Below are 6,708 nucleotides of genomic sequence, written 5' to 3'. Positions count from 1 at the left end.
GCTCTCATCAGGCTCATTCTTTCGCATATTTCTCATACTTGATGGCTAGATCCTGGGCTTTTTCTGGATTGTATCACGTAGTAATGAAGAACAACATTGAAACAGACAATTAAACCTGGTTTCCATCATTATTTTAGAAGATAACGCATGTTAGGTCAAGGTTAGGCCTGGGATTTGCCCTCATTAGGGTCATACTTTCGCAGTTTTCACATACTTGTTGAACAGATCCTGGGTTTTTTCTGGTTTGGATCACGTAGTAGTGTGGTACCACACTGAAACAGTCCATTAAACCTGGTTTGGATCAATATGTTAGAGGATAACGCATGTTAGGTCTGGGATAGGTCTAGGATTTGCCCTCATCAGAATCATACTTTCGCATTCTTCACATACTTGTTGAACGGATCCTGGGTTTTTTCTGGTTTGGATCACGTAGTAATGTGGGACCACACTGAAACAATCAATTAAACCTGGTCATGATATATATTTTAGAGGATAACGCATGTTAGGTCTGGGTTAGGTCTAGGATTTGCCCTCGTCAGGCTCATACTTTCGCATATTTCTCATACTTCATTGCTAGATCCTGGGCTATTTCTGGATTGGATCACGTAGTAATGTGGTACCTCACTGAAACGGTCAATTAAACCTGGATTCAATCAATATTTTAGAGGATAACGCAAGTTAGGTCTGGGATAGGTCTGGGATTTGCCCTCATCAGGGTCATACTTTCGCAGTTTTATCATACATGTTGACGTGATCGAGGGTTTTTTCTGCTTTGGATCACGTTGTAAAGTGGTACCACACTGAAACAGTCCACTAAACCTGGTTTGGATCAATATTTTAGAGGATAACGCATGTTAGGTCTGTTTTAGGCCGGGGATTTTCACTCATCTGACTCATACTTTCGCATTCTTCACATACTTGTTGAACGGATCCTGGGTTTTTTCTGGTTTGGATCACGTAGTAATGTGGGACCACACTGAAACAGTCAATTAAACCTGGTCATGATAAATATTTTAGAGGATAACGCATGTTAGGTCTGGGATAGGTCTGGGATTTGCCCTCATCAGACTCATACTTTCGCACACTTCACATACTCGTTGAACAGATCCTGGGTTATTTTCTGGTTTGGATCACGTAGTAATATGGTACCACACTGAAACAGTCCACTAAACCTGGTTTGGATCAATATTTTAGAGGATAACGCATGGTAGGTCTGGGATAGGTCTAGGATTTGCCCTCATCAGACTCATACTTTCGCATTCTTCACATACTTGTTGAACGGATCCTGGGTTTTTTCTGGTTTGGATCACGTAGCAATGTGGTACCACACTGAAACAGACAATTAAACCTGGTCTTGATAAATATTTTAGAGGATAACGCATGTTAGGTATGGGATAGGTCTAGGATTTGCCCCCATCAGACTCATACTTTCGCATTCTTCACATACTTGTTGAACGGATCCAGGGTTTTTTCTGGTTTGGATCACGTAGCAATGTGGTACCACACTGAAACAGACAATTAAACCTGGTCTTGATAAATATTTTAGAGGATAACGCATGTTAGGCATGGGATAGGTCTAGGATTTGCCCCCATCAGACTCATACTTTTGCACACTTCACATACTCGTTGAACAGATCCTGGGTTATTTTCTGGTTTGGATCACGTAGTAATGTGGGACCACACTGAAGCAATCAATTAAACCTGCTCGTGATAAATATTTTAGAGGATAACGCATGTTAGGTCTGGGTTAGGTCTAGGATTTGCCCTCGTCAGGCTCATACTTTCGCATATTTCTCATACTTCATGGCTAGATCCTGGGCTATTTCTGGATTGGATCACGTAGTAATGTGGCACCCCACTGAAACAGTCAATAAAACCTGGTTTCGATCAATATTTTAGAGAATAATTCATGTTATGTCTAGGTTAGGTCTGGGATTTGCTCTCATCAGGCTCATTCTTTCGCATATTTCTCATACTTGATGGCTAGATCCTGTGCTATTTCTGGATTGTATCACGTAGTAACGTGGTACCACGCTGAAACAGTCAATTAAACCTGGTTTGGATCAATATTTTAGAGGATAACACATGTTAGGTCTAGGTTAGCCCTGGGATTTTCACTCATCAGACTCATACTTTCGCATTCTTCACATACTTGTTGAACGGATCGTGGGTTTTTTCTGGTTTGGTTCACGTAGTAATGTGGCACCACACTGAAACATTTAATTAAACCTGGTCTTGATAAATATTTTGGAGGATAACGCATGTTAGGTTTGGGTTAGGTCTAGAATTTGTCATCATCAGGCTCATACATTCGCATATTTCTCATACTTCATGGCTAGATCCTGGGCTGTTTCTGGATTGTATCACGTAGTAATGTGGGACCACACTGAAACAGTCAATTAAACCTGGTTTGGATCAATATTTTAGAGGATAACGCATGTCAGGTCTGGGATAGGTCTGGGATTTGATCTCATCAGGGTCATACTTTCGCAGTTTTAACATGCATGTTGACCTGATCGACGGTATTTTCTGCTTTGGATCACGTAGTAAAGTGGTACCACACTGAAACAGTCCATTAAACCTGGTTTGGATCAATATTTTAGAGAATAATTCATGTTATGTCTAGGTTAGGTCTGGGATTTGCTCTCATCAGGCTCATTCTTTCGCATATTTCTCATACTTGATGGCTAGATCCTGCGCTATTTCTGGATTGTATCACGTAGTAACGTGGTACCACGCTGAAACAGTCAATTAAACCTGGTCTTGATAAATATTTTAGAGGATAACGCATGTTAGGTCTGGGATAGGTCTAGGATTTGCCCTCATCAGACTCATACCTTCGCACACTTCACATACTCGTTGAACAGATCCTGGGTTATTTTCTGGTTTGGATCACATAGTAATGTGGTACCACACTGAAACAGTCGATTAAACCAGGTTTCGATCAATATTTTAGAGGATAACGCAAGTTAGGTCTGGGATAGGTCTGGGATTTGCCCTCATCAGGCTCATACTTTCGCGTTTTTCACATACTTGTTGAACTGATCCTGGGTTTTATCTGGTTTGGATCACGTAGCAATGTGGTACCACACTGAAACAGACAATTAAACCTGGTCTTGATAAATATTTTAGAGGATAACGCATGTTAGGTATGGGATAGGTCTAGGATTTGCCCCCATCAGACTCATACTTTCGCACACTTCACATACTCGTTGAACAGATCCTGGGTTATTTTCTGGTTTGGATCACATAGTAATGTGGTACCACACTGAGACAGTCGATTAAACCAGGTTTCGATCAATATTTTTGAGGATAACGCATGTTAGGTCTAGGTTAGGCCTGGGATTTTCACTCATCTGACTCATACTTTCGCATTCTTCACATACTTGTTGAACGGATCCTGGGTTTTTTCTGGTTTGGATCACGTAGTAATGTGGGACCACACTGAAACAATCAATTAAACCTGGTCATGATAAATATTTTAGAGGATAACGCATGTTAGGTCTGGGATAGGTCTGGGATTTGCCCTCATCAGACTCATACTTTCGCACACTTCACATACTCGTTGAACAGATCCTGGGTTATTTTCTGGTTTGGATCACGTAGTAATATGGTACCACACTGAAACAGTCCACTAAACCTGGTTTGGATCAATATTTTAGAGGATAACGCATGGTAGGTCTGGGATAGGTCTAGGATTTGCCCTCATCAGACTCATACTTTCGCATTCTTCACATACTTGTTGAACGGATCCTGTGTTTTTTCTGGTTTGGATTACGTAGTAATGTGGGACCACACTGAAACAATCAAATGAACCTGGTCTTGAAAAATATTTTAGAGGATAACGCATGTTAGGTCTGCGTTAGGTGTAGGATTTGCCCTCGTCAGGCTCATACTTTCGCATATTTCTCATACTTCATGGCTAGATCCTGGGGTATTTCTGGATTGGATCACGTAGCAATGTGGTACCACACTGAAACAGTCAATTAAACCTTGTCTTGATAAATATTTTAGAGGATAACGCATGTTAGGTCTGGGATAGGTCTAGGATTTGCCCTCACCAGGCTCATACTTTCGTGTTTTTCACATACTTGTTGAACGGATCGTGGGTTTTTTCTGCTTTGGATCACGTTGTAAAGTGGTACCACACTGAAACAGTCCACTAAACCTGGTTTGGATCAATATTTTAGAGGATAACGCATGGTAGGTCTGGGACAGGTCTAGGATTTGCCCTCATCAGACTCATACTTTCGCATTCTTCACATACTTGTTGAACGGATCCTGGGTTTTTTCTGGTTTGGATCACGTAGTAATGTGGGACCACACTGAAACAATCAATTAAACCTGGTCATGATAAATATTTTAGAGGATAACGCATGTTAGGTCTGGGATAGGTCTGGGATTTGCCCTCATCAGACTCATGCTTTCGCACACTTCACATACTCGTTGAACAGATCCTGGGTTATTTTCTGGTTTGGATCACGTAGTAATGTGGTACCACACTGAAACAGTCCACTAAACCTGGTTTGGATCAATATTTTAGAGGATAACGCATGGTAGGTCTGGGATAGGTCTAGGATTTGCCCTCATCAGACTCATACTTTCGCATTCTTCACATACTTGTTGAACGGATCCTGGGTTTTTGCTGGTTTGGATCACGTAGCAATGTGGTACCACACTGAAACAGACAATTAAACCTGGTCTTGATAAATACTTTAGAGGATAACGCATGTTAGGTATGGGATAGGTCTAGGATTTGCCCCCATCAGACTTATACTTTCGCACACTTCACATACTCGTTGAACAGATCCTGGGTTATTTTCTGGTTTGGATCACGTAGTAATGTGGGACCACACTGAAGCAATCAATTAAACCTGCTCATGAAAAATATTTTAGAGGATAACGCATGTTAGGTCTGGGTTAGGTCTAGGATTTGCCCTCGTCAGGCTCATACTTTCGCACACTTCACATACTCGTTGAACAGATCCTGGGTTATTTTCTGGTTTGGATCACATAGTAATGTGGTACCACACTGAGACAGCCGATTAAACCAGGTTTCGATCAATATTTTTGAGGATAACGCATGTTAGGTCTAGGTTAGGCCTGGGATTTTCACTCATCAGACTCATACTTTCGCATTCTTCACATACTTGTTGAACGGATCCTGGGTTTTTTCTGGTTTGGTTCACGTAGTAATGTGGTACCACACTGGAGCATTCAATTAAACCTGGTCTTGATAAATATTTTACAGGATAACGCATGTTAGGTTTGGGTTAGGTCTAGGATTTGCCCGCATCAGACTCATACTTTCGCACACTTCACATACTCGTTGGACAGATCCTGGGTTATTTTCTGGTTTGGATCACATAGTAATGTGGTACCACACTGAAACAGTCGATTAAACCAGGTTTCGATCAATATTTTAGAGGATAACGCAAGTTAGGTCTGGGATAGGTCTGGGATTTGCCCTCATCAGGCTCATACTTTCGCGTTTTTCACATACTTGTTGAACGGATCCTGTGTTTTTTCTGGTTTGGATTCCGTAGTAATGTGGGACCACACTGAAACAATCAAATGAACCTGGTCTTGATAAATATTTTAGAGGATAACGCGTGTTAGGTCTGCGTTAGGTGTAGGATTTGCCCTTGTCAGGCTCATACTTTCGCATATTTCTCATACTTCATGGCTAGATCCTGGGGTATTTCTGGATTGGATCACGTAGCAATGTGGTACCACACTGAAACAGTCAATTAAACCTTGTCTTGATAAATATTTTAGAGGATAACGCATGTTAGGTCTGGGATAGGTCTAGGATTTGCCCTCACCAGGCTCATACTTCCGTGTTTTTCACATACTTGTTGAACAGATCCTGGGCTTTTTCTGGTTTGGATCACATAGTAATGTGGTACCACACTGAAACAGTCAATTAAACGTGGTCTTGATAAATATTTTAGAGGATAACGCATGTTAGGTCTGGGATAGGTCTAGGATTTGCCCTCATCAGACTCATACTTTCGCACACTTCACATACTCGTTGAACAGATCCTGGGTTATTTTCTGGTTTGGATCACATAGTAATGTGGTACCACACTGAAACAGTCGATTAAACCAGGTTTCGATCAATATTTTAGAGGATAACGCAAGTTTGGTCTGGGATAGGTCTGGGATTTGCCCTCATCAGGCTCATACTTTTGCGTTTTTCACATACTTGTTGAAGAGATCCTGGGTTTTTTCTGGTTTGGATCACGTAGTAATGTGGGACCACACTGAAACAGTCGATTAAACCTGGTCTTGATAAATATTTTAGAGGACAACGCATGTTAGGTCTGGGTTAGGTCTGGGATTTGCCCTCATCAGGCTCATACTTTCGCATATTTCTCATACTTCATGGCTAGATCCTGGGCTATTTCTGGATTGGATCACGTAGTAATGTGGTACGACACTGAAACAGTCAATTAAACCTGGTTTCGCTCAATATTTTAGAAGATAACGCATGTTAGGTCTAGGTTAGGCTTGGGATTTGCCCTCATTAGGGTCATACTTTCGCAGTTTTAACATGCATGTTGACCTGATCGAGGGTTTTTTCTGCTTTGGATCACGTAGTAAAGTGGTGCCACTACTAAAACAGTCAATTAAACCTGGTTTCGATCAATATTTTAGAGGATAACGCATGGTAGGTCTGGGACAGGTCTAGGATTTGCCTTCATC

The sequence above is a fragment of the Colletes latitarsis genome, unplaced genomic scaffold (assembly GCF_051014445.1).
Source record: "Colletes latitarsis isolate SP2378_abdomen unplaced genomic scaffold, iyColLati1 scaffold0018, whole genome shotgun sequence".
Taxonomy (NCBI): Eukaryota; Metazoa; Arthropoda; class Insecta; order Hymenoptera; family Colletidae; genus Colletes; species Colletes latitarsis.
This window is presented reverse-complemented; position numbering follows the sequence as displayed.